At 40.1% G+C, this 11,338-nt stretch overlaps 1 protein-coding gene across 2 annotated transcripts in view; it reads right to left on the reverse strand.

Annotated features, from left to right (window-relative positions):
• KCNB2 (potassium voltage-gated channel subfamily B member 2) overlaps window positions 1-11,338 on the reverse strand; it is a 391,569-nt gene that overhangs the window by 99,460 nt on the left and 280,771 nt on the right. The gene's annotated exons all lie outside the window — the stretch shown is intronic.

Genomic DNA, 11,338 nt, shown 5'->3' on the forward strand with positions numbered 1-11,338 from the left:
TTTGCCCTAAAGTTTGGTAAGCCTGGGCATTTTATTTGAGGTCACAGAATTTCTCAATCCCTCTCCGTCTCCAAATGAAGATTAGACTCTCAGGCACTGAGTTTCATGTCACTCAAATTTTCATTGCACACTTTTGCCCAGTGCCACAAAGCAGAGAGAGAGAGGATGCTGTCTGGGTTGCATTAAATGGGTCCAAAGCATGAGCCAAGAGGCCAGGTGCTGATTCTCAGCTGTGGTGAGGCCCATGGGAGGACAGAAGCATGCATGCCTAACTACTAATCGGCCAGATCCCTGTCCGAGTACACAGAAAGGCTGAAAATGGTCCACAAACCACAAAGGATAATCAATAGATGTTAAAGTGTACAGTTGCCATGCACTTGGATTTAGGAGAATAAATGAAATATGAAGTTACTTCTGGAATGGGTGGGCTGGGTAGTGATAAGAATTTGACAGGTGGTTCTTACATGGGTAAGGGGGGTTGATTGGCTTGCTCTATTTAGTATATAAAGTCCCAGGGGTCTTGTTTGCAGTGTGAATCTGCACTAGGATGGGTTTTGGATGGCCCTGTGGAGTTCTCTTGGATAGCAGCATTTTGACGAGCAGTACCTATGGACGAGTAGGGATAACCTATGTTGTTGGTTACCTTTAGAACAGGAAAGTTGAGGTCTCCTTCCTTTTTTTGTCAAATATCTATAAAAACGTTTTTCAGCTCTAAAAATTTCTACAGTTATAGCACCACATGTGGGAGTATGTCATTCTAGGCAAGGAGACTATGAAAGAGGTTGTGTTACACTAAAAGCAGAAAAAAGAGTGAAGAGCAGAAGAAACACAATTTTGAGCAACACTAGATATTCTCAGTTGAAAAATGGTAGCAATTTTTAGTGACCAGTTATGGAATTACCAAGTTTTTTGGTTGGTTTTAGGCAACAGCCTTTGCCCATCCTTCTTTCTTTTACTCTTACCGTGTTGATACCATAACAAAGAAGACGAATTCCTGACACCATTTCTCATTTTCTGTCTCTTGGTATTTATGTAAAGTTGTACACCTATATCAAAGGTTATAAAGCCAGTCTCATAAAAATAATCACTTGGACATTTTAATTTTGAACAGATGTATTATTTTTGTTGGGTTTATTTTAAATCATCAAGTCCTGGGAAAACGTTTACAAAGCCAAGTAGAACAATATATTAAAAGCCAATATTTGGACTGCACATCATAGAAAGAATGTGCAGTTTAGAAATGCCAAACCTGGTTGCAGTTCTGAGTCACCATTTAATAGTGACATGACCTGAGGCAGGTGACCTTATTTCTGTAATTCTCACTTTCCCCATCTGTGAAGTGGTACAAACAAGGTCTTCCTTTATAGAGTTGTGGTGAGAAAGTATTTTTTTATAATTCCTTTGGAAACTATGAAGAACTCTGCAATTACTAACTCCTGGTCATTATTACCCCATGAATTCTTTACACAGAGGCCGATTCAGCACTGCATCTAGGAACAGTTCTGACTGTATTAGATTGCCATTCATTCTGAAGATTTCAACTGGATCCAGTCTGTCCACCACTTCCTACTAAAGCTGTTCCTGTAGTCTAGGAGGCCTTTCCAAAGTAATGTGCAAACTAATTGGATAATTATTGAATTTGATTATATGTAACAAATTTCACGAGCAATCTCCAAGCACATAAGTACTTTAAGACTGTCTTTGGTAATAATAATTCAGGACTCCAAAATCCTTAAATTTGGAAAAGACTTCTGGGCAGTATTATCCAAAATAAATTACTGACTTGACTCTTCATTTCACTTTTTAACAGACACAATTTAGTCTTTGGGGGCAGATATTCAGAATCTGCTCTGGGCAGAACTGTGATGAGGCAAATGGAATTACAGTGAATTACGGGAGGAAGCTAGCCTGGAGGAGCCTCCAAGCTGGAATCGAAGAGAGGAACGGTAACATCAAGCTGGAGATAAAGACTGAGTGCAGGCACAGCATCCAGGCATTTACGTTTAATAGTATTTTATTATAGTAGCCCGAGTAAGGCAGAAATAAGAAAGATAAGGGGCTATTTTCAAACGGTCTAAAATGGTAAGCTTTCTCTGAGTGCCAGAAGAGAAAAGGCACCAGCCTTATTACTAGTTCACATCTTACTTTGGGACTTTTGCTTAAATAGTATTAGGGACTTTCTAGGCTTAAAGTATTAAGAATGAGTGAATGAGGCATCTTTATTCTTAGAGTGTTTAGAAAATGAATGATCTTAGCTTGGCTTGAAAACTATAGAATAGAATATATTTTTAGCATAATAAATCTTTTCAACTCTTTCAAAAAATAGATCCATAGAAAGAGCAAACAGATGGAAGCTCATGTGCTGTTTTGTAATATGTCCAGAGTTTTAAAATTGGATAAACACTGAAACCCTGTAGGCACAAATCTGTCCTTTCTCAAACAAAATCCTACGAGATCACAAGAGCTGCTCTAATCAAATATGTGCATTAAAAGAAATGAAGAAACCCCTGCCAGCTTCTCTGCCAGGGCTATGTGATAAAGGGCCTCAGAACATGGACATTAATTCATTTCTTATTGATGAAAATACGCGTAAGTACTTCAAGGATGCTTATTACTGTAACTAAGCATTTTGGATATTAGAGCACATAGAAAATTGTACTGCAATTCTGTAAAACCTAGGTTATTTTTCCATACACTCATTTTACATTATTTAGTAAGATACTACAATAATTTAAGCCCTGAATATAATTTGATTATATTTTTTCAATAATTAATCATTAAGCTGAGTCCTCAAGAGAGAATTGGTTAGAAATATACTTGTATTTTGGGGCCTTGTTCTCTTCCCATATAGTTCATGTTCCTTACACCAATCTTTTTTTTCCCATCAGGTTGCAATTAAAAGATACTTTGTTGAAGAAAGAACAATATTCATTGGAATTGGAATGTGTAGAAACAGAAATTGAGCTTGCTTAGGGAAGAAATGAGGCTGTTCTAAGGCTTGTATCTCCAGCATTTGGCACTGTAATCTAATTATAAATACTGAGTAGGCATTCACAAATGTTTGCTGAATGACTAAGTGAATGAATGAATAAAAAGTTGAGGTTAGGATATCTTCACAACTCTCGGGTGCTGCTATAGCAAGTAAAGGTGTTCTCGTTTGTCCTTAATTTACTTATTCCCTTTAAGGTCATGGCTGAGGAAAAGTTTGGTTGGAATTTTTCACCATGGCGCAGCATATACATTTAAAAGATCTCTTATGATGTACTTTAAAGGGTAGATTTTGGGTTCCTGGCTTGAAAAAATCCAAGAACTGTGAATACCTGTTTACGTGCTTTAGAGAAGCTAGTACTGGGATAACTGGTTCATTTAATCACCACAAACATTTAGAGTTTCAAGGATGAACGTGTCATATTCCTTCCTTGAGAAGCTCAGAGAGTGGACAGGATGTTGGGACTGACACATACATGGCAACTATGAGGTGCTGAGCTCCATGATGGGAGATACCCTGATACCGTGAAAAACGTCACTCTGCCCAGCTTAAGTTCAAAAAGCAGGGAAGCTTTGAAGAGGCCTGAAGGATAAAAGCACTGCAGTTCAGGGCAAAGGAGTGACCATATAAGAGAGCACAGTATGTCCAGACAGGAGATACGTGGTGCCATGGGGCTGGCATAGAGGGCTTATGTCTGCAAGAGAGGGCTGGGGCTGAGACAGAGTGGGAGAAGTGGTAGGAGATGAGGCCAGACAGGCAAGCAGATGGTAGAGCCAGGGATGAGCTACAGGGGAAAAGCCAGCTGTCCCTCGCGACATCCGAGAGGTTTGCTTTCTGCATCAGTAAGGAAGCAATAATAAAGTAAGGATATGGTTGCTCTTGGACTGAGAAGATAAACATCCCAAGTGTAACCCAGGTGGAAGTGCCTGAATTAGCTAGGGAAAAGGAAAAAAAAAGAGGCCTGGGATCACTTGTGTTATTAGGTCAATAGCTCACATGCTGATTATTTACTGGGTGACCTGTGGGAAAAAATCTCAGTGTCAAACTGACTTCCCAAGATACATGCAAGACTTCCCTCTCCCTTCTCCTTCTGAGCCATCAGGACGTTCTCAGAGGATGCAAACTACATTTACTGATAGTCCTCTTCCCTCACCTTCAGCTCTCATAGGTAGGTCAATCTGTCCCTGCTAAATCAGGTGATATATTTTAAAACCAAACTGATTCTTGGATTATGTGATGTTATAGATACTGAAGCCAGTTTCCTTCCTTATTGTGGTCAGCCACTGCATGTGGTCAGATTGCACTGCATGGAATCTAAAAAGGAATGGTTAATGCTGTTGATTTTTTTCCTGCAACATTCAAATATGAAACACGGCAAAGAATGAAAAAACAAAAGTAACACAAAGATGCTATGTAGCTATTATTGTTGCTAACATTTAGCTCTCATAAATGGTGCAGAAATTGCATACAGGAAATAGGCAGCAACATTTGTGAAAGTTATATATCTGAGAGCACTTTGGGTTTTAATTCTCAGTGTTCAAAATTATGGACTAGTCAGACAAGGAAATCAATTCCTTTCAAAACATGGGTTTTTCCCCTGAAATATCATTTCCCAATAAGGAAGAGACTTTAAGGAGTCATTTACTGTACCCCTACCCCCACCCAGTCTTTTATTTTCTTTAAAAAGAAAAATCTCTAAAGAAAAAGATTTACCATCCTTGGTAACCTAGATACACATTCTCAGGAAATATCTAAATTAATCCCTCATGCTGCAATTGAAACTTATTTCCTTTTGTTCTTTTCTCAGAGAAGTAAGGGAACAGCTGTCTGCAACCCTTGTCATATGCTTGCAAACTATTCTTATCATTCCTCAGCCTTTTCATCTTTATGTTGAATACTCCTCTTGCCTTTCCCTATTGTTCACAGATTACAAAATTTTTACTGTGTTTTCACTTATGTGAAACTCCAATGTGTGGACTCGCTGCCCTAGTAGGATTTGCACTGCATGGAATTTAATTGGGGGAACAGTTGATAAGATGTAGTTTCCACTTCCTGTATTCCCATCACACAGATGTTACAACTGGACTCTTTCTGACTCATCTTTGAATGAAGTACTATATGATAAATACTGCACACCAAAGTAAGTGTAAGAAAGTTTGCATATGAGGGATTTCTAAATGGATGCTAGGATCCATAGCAGGTCAAAACTTTAAGAAGGGAGTCAGATAACTTATGCCATATACAAAAAATGAACTCAAAATGGACCAAGACCTGAAACAGCCAAAACTGTAAAACTCTTACAAGAAGACATAGGGGAAAAGCTTTGTCACATTGGATTTGGTAGTGAATTCTTGGGTATGACACCAGAAGCACTGGCAAAAAGAGAAAAATATAGGCTACCTCAAAATTAAAAACTTTGTGTATCAAGTGACATTATCAACAGAGAGAGAGACGATAACCTGTGGAACAGGACAATATATTTGTAAATCATGTATCTGATAAAGGATTGATATCTAGAATATAGAAGAACTACAAGTCAACAGCAACAAAAACAACCAGATTAAAAAGTGGGTAAAGGATCTGAATAGACATTTTTCCAAAGAGGATATGCAAATGGCCAATAAGTACATGAAAAGATCACTAGTCATTAAAGAGGTGCAAATCAAAACCACAATGAAATACTATTTATAGTCATTAGGGTTTCTCTTACATAAACAAAAATAAAAACAAAAACACAAATGGAAAATAACAAGCGATAGTGAGGATATGGAGAAATTGGAATCCTGTACACTGTTGGAGGGAATGCAAAATGGTGCAGCCACTGTAGAAAACAGTAGGGCTATTTCCTAAACATTTAAAACTAGAATTGCCATATGATCCAGCAGTTACACTTCTGGGTATACACCCAAAAGAAGTGAAAGCAAGAGGATTTAAACAGATACTCAGTCATGTTTATAGTAACATTATTCATAGTAGCCAAGGGGTGAGAGCAACTAAAATGTCCACTGATGGATGAATGGATAAAGGAAATGTGGTATATAGATACAATGGAATTTTGTTCGGACTTAAAAGGGAAGCATACTTTCACACATGTTACAACGTGAATGAATCTTGAAGGCATTATGCTAAGTGAAATAAGCCTGGCACAAAAGGACAATTTATGATCCCACATATATGAGGTTCCTTGAGTAGACAACTTTATAGAGACAGAAAGTAGAAAGGTGGATGCCAGAGGGTGTGGTGGGGGAGGGACGGGGAGTTAGTGTTTAGTGGGGACAGAGTTTCATTCAGTTGGGGAAGATGAAAAAGTTCGGGAGATGGATGGTGGTGACGGCTGCAGGACAATGTTAATGTTCTTATGCTGCAGAACTGCACGTTTAAAAATAGTTAAAATGATGAAATTTATGTTATGTCTATCTTATCAGAATAAAAAAAAATGTAAGAAGAAAGAGCAGAGACAGAGGGGGCTGTGAGGAGGCTTTCTAGGTTTGCCTGGATCCCCACCCATGTTCTTTCCTTCCAGGGGGCTGCCGAGTCTCTTACTGCAGGTCTGGTTGGGACAGGTAGCTGTGGGACACTCAGAGAGCTTTAACTCTGCAACTGGAAACCATGAACTGGTGTATCTAGAGAAGGGCAGGCTTCCGCCTTGGTCTCACAACCATAAAACTGCTGTGATGGCCACTTTGAGATGGGCACTTGCAGTGTTTTTGGGCACCAAGGGATAAGAGTGTGTCTGTGGCCCAAGCAGGACACAGACAGGTTGGATTTTCTTAGCTATTCCCCACAAATCCTATCTCGGGAAGAGGGAAGCCGAGAAAGGGACCAGCAGGCTGCTGCGCAGGGGGCAGGGAATGGGGCAGAAGGACCCGTCAGGGGTCCTCCAAAGAGTCAAGGACACATTGTGCGCAAGAGCCAGCTTTTAGACATCTGCCAGGCAGGTAGCCTGGAACCAGTTCTCAGGGGCTCTAGTTCAAGTCAGAACTGTCTTAGTCCCTTGCTGCCCTCCCCACCCCAGGGCTGGGGGCTGGGGGTGTGGGCGGACATGAGAAATGGGCGTGGCCAGGGTTACCCACAGCAAGTCAAGCTCAGAGAGCAGATTCAAGCAACTTCTGAGTTTTGACTAATTTCTTGGACTGTACATTCTAATGTTTTCATTAAGACTGACACATGAAGTGGCTTCCTGTGAGCGAGTAGAAAAGTTACGGGGTCATAGGGGAGAGGAATATTACCTATATTGTCTAGAGTTCAAAGGGATAGTAGCAGACAAAAATACAGCTGCACTTGGATCACCAACCACCCCTAGTTACAAGAGGGCGCCTCCCCCAGGGACCCTGAAGAAGTGGTGTAGGCTTCCTGGAAAACCCTGAAGGTGTAGGTGAAGCAGGTGGCCCCAGGGTTTTAATCTGGTCTTATGTTTGTGTTCTCTGTGTCACCTGCTATAAATTACTTAACTTCTTTGAACCTCTATTTCTTCATTTGTAAAATGAAACTAATTATAGTATCTGTCACCTTGATGATTTTTAGAGTTAAATGAGACAATGAAAGTAAGTGCTTAATAAATGTAAGCTATAATTATTATTATGGGTAGAAACTATTACAGGTGTTTGCCTCCTGAGAATTTAGTGTCCAGCAAAGAGTATCACGAATCTTCTATCTGAAATCCTGGAAACTTGGCATTTGACATGATGCTCAGAGGCAGAGTACTATAGGTATCAAAGTCCCAACTCAATTTAACTCAGATCAACATTAGGTGGGTGCCCGCCGTAAGCAAGGTCCTTTTGGGGGTCCATTTGGGGAACTGTGCAGAGACTTCAGGAGCAGTGGAGAACCGGCTTCTCTTTGGCTGGGTTTGCTTCAGAAAGATTTTACCATGGCAACAGGGAAGCACTTGCAGTGAACTGCAGCTGACACTGTGAAAAATATCACCTGCTCTCAAGGTACTCAACATTGCACAGCATGACTCATGGTGGCTTTCTCTTTCTGGCTATCTGGTGGATCATAAAGGCTGAGCAAACACAGGGTATTAAAGTGGTTCCTAAAGATGCCTTATGAGGGAAAGAGCATGTTCATGACAGTGGAGATGAGGAATTTGCACAATGACTTGCTCACGATATGAGGGAGTACTCATGAAACCAACAAATATTCTCTATCTGCTTTTAACAGCCAGGTACTGGTCTAAGCACTGGGAAATCAGTGGGGAACTAAATGGACAGGGTGCCATTCTCCAGCGAGCTTACAGGGGAGGGCCACCACAGGCATGGAGACAGACCATGCATGCTTAAATAAACTGGAAATCAGTCACAGTGATAGCTGTTATGAAGGCTAGTCTTTGGGTAGTCAAGAAAATGAGGTGGTGCATTTAAGCTGAGATGTGAATAAATAGCAAGGTTTAAGATTTGGGAAGATCCTGGCAAAGACCATTCCAGTTGCACAGAAGAGCTAGAGGTCAGAGAATTGGGAAGGTTTCTGAATTTGGAGGCCCCTGTACTAACTTTGGATTTTATTCTAATTTTGATAGAAAATCATTAAAGAGCTTTACATAGGCAAGGGATATAATCTGATTTATAGTCACTTAAAAAGATGATGGCTACTGTTGGAGACTGAACCAGGTGGTAGGTAGCGGGTAGGGTGTCAAGAGGGAAGAAGAGAGAGATGGAGTCATCCGGTGATAAATGACGGTGCTTGGACTAGGGTGGTAGAGGTGGTATAAGACAAGTGAGAGACTGACTAAGCTTGCTTCTTCCCAAGCAAGATAAGAACACCTGCACGACCCTGAGGGATCCGGCCCGCAGCATGGAATCGCTAGGTGTTGCCTCAACTCCCTCTCCTCCCTCTCACATCTGTCTTGTTTTTGCAACTTTGCAATTTTTACATCATTCAATACATAGATCCCAAGGAATTGTCATGTGTGTGGCATTGGCTCCCTCCCTCCACCAAAGAATTTAGCAGAAGGGAGCAAACATGAGGCAAATGTACAATTAATCTGCAAAAAATCCAGAATATGGCAAGTTCTGTAAAGGCAAAGGTATCAGCCTCGTTAAAGAGAAAGGGCAGCAGCTACAGGAGCACACAGCTATTCCCTGAAGAAAGGGCCTCTCAATGACCTCGGAAGTCACCAGAGAGTCACTGGAGGATGGTGAGTCATGGGATTAGCACATGGATCGGAATGAGGCAGAACTAGTGCAGAGAGACTGGTTGGCAGCTTGGTGCAGCTTGGGCTGAGGCGTGGGTGGGGAAGAAGATGGAGGAAGGGGGTGAATGTGAGATATATTTAGGGGGTGGAAACCACCTTAGCCACTGAACTTGGTGGATTGGTTGGGGGAGTGCTAAGAAAGAAGCAAGAGAAAGGATGACTTGCCTGGGCTTTTTTTCCCTCTCTTCTTTTCTTACTTTCACTTTTGTTTTAAAGAAACCAACTTTTACTTTTGCCATAAAGCAACATCAGTGGCTGCTTATAGGAGGTAATTTAATGGAACTACACCTTATTAATCATTGTCTAGTTTTTCCAATTCCGTGCACTGTGGGGCTCAGAGTGTGTGTGTGTGTGAGTGTGTGTGTGTGTGTGTGTGTGTGCGTGTGTGCGTGTATGTGTGTGTTTTAGTAGATGAGTATACCAGAAAACACAGCTCATTAGCTTCAAAATCTTTAATAAATTCTGGTATTTCACATTTGTGAAAACTTACACAACTGTATTACATAGTTACTGTTATTTCTACTTTATAGCAGAAAGAGGTTCACAGCAGCTACATGTCATCCAAGATCATCCGGCCAGAAAGGGTTGAAGCCAGACTTGAACTTAGATTTTTACATCTGAATTTGTTGTTTCTGTCCCAACAAGAGTTGGGCAGGTCTTCTTTAGTCATGTGTTAGAATACTAACAGAGAAATGACAGGACTAATAATTAGTCATATTAATAATAACTGATACATATTTGATCATTTAAAAAAGTAGAGCAGAAGGTTTCACAGATGAACTTGGCAACTCTTAGAGCACCTCCCCTGAGTACACAAAGGCTAGAATGGTGGTTCTCAGTCAGTGATGGAGAAGATGAATAGGAGGGCTCAGTGAATATTCATGGCTAAGAGCAAGTCATAACAGGACAAAGTCACCAACCACTCTTTTGTCTATTCAAGAATAGTCTTTTGAGACATGAAAATTAAGGAAGAATATAAAATCTTAATTCATCAGGGAGGAGCTGTTAAATCTCTAAGAATGCTAGAACATGCTAAGGAACACCATAATAAAACTGAAATAGATTACACTTCTTTTCAAGAAGATTAGAAAAAAAGTATTTGGCTTACATGAAAAGGATGATATAAGAGTGGAAACATGCCCTGGACTCTGTAGCAAAAGAGTCTCAAAGGAAAGAGATAATGTTGAGAAGAAACTAGCAAAACCAATGAACCTAAAGGAAATAGGATAGTTCCATCTGAATAAATCAGAATGCATGAAATGAAATATTATTATAAAATGACCTCATAGAGGGAATTAAAGGTGGTGTAATAAATTAAGAGAAGATAAGTTGAACAATTTGGAAAACTTCAAGAGGTAAAGAAAACAATATTAATATAATTTAGGGGCACAGAAGTAGGGATAGAAATAATCACAACATTCACTATAATGCTATTTCAGAAAGTAAGCTAATTGGAAACTTAAAGGAAAACTATCACAGCTAAAAAACACATCATAGGTCAGGTACAGGCAACTCTTTCTAAAAACGATTTTGTGGCAGAAAGAGAGATTAAGGCACTGTAACTATATGCAAATTATGCATTTGTTTTGAAGTCTGGAATTGAAAACCCCACCCTGAACATGCTTGAGGAGCCCACCCTTGAATTCCCATGTTTAGAGAAATTCAGTGTGCAAATTAATTGGCAAGGAGTTTGTGGAAAAAATATAGTATTTAGGGAAATGCAAAGGTTGATTTGTGAAGCTATGTATTTGAAAGATATCATTTATTTATGACAAAATTACATTGTAATAATAAGAGATATATGATCCAATATTTGCCAGGGGCTTACAATCTAGATAAAAATGTATTTGTGAGAAAAGTAACCATGCAAATAAGTATGTGATTTTATGCTGTGTGGAATAAGCAGCAAGGCTTTGTGTGGTTCAGGGAGGATGAGTTCAAGTTCAAGGAGGGTGCTTTTCTGGAGGAAGAAGGCTTTGTAGTAGGCTGAAGGATGAGCAGTATTTGGAGAATTAGAAAAGGTCAGGTGGACACTGCAAGCTGGGAATTTGTCTCGAGTAAGAGTACAAGCCACTGTGGGTAAAAATGTTAAGCCATGGTTTGGCAACCAGGAAAAACCCAGCCAACTGGAGTGGAGGTTCCCTGTGGGACAATAT

Source organism: Manis pentadactyla, chromosome 3, assembly GCF_030020395.1.
Source record: "Manis pentadactyla isolate mManPen7 chromosome 3, mManPen7.hap1, whole genome shotgun sequence".
NCBI lineage: Eukaryota > Metazoa > Chordata > Mammalia > Pholidota > Manidae > Manis > Manis pentadactyla.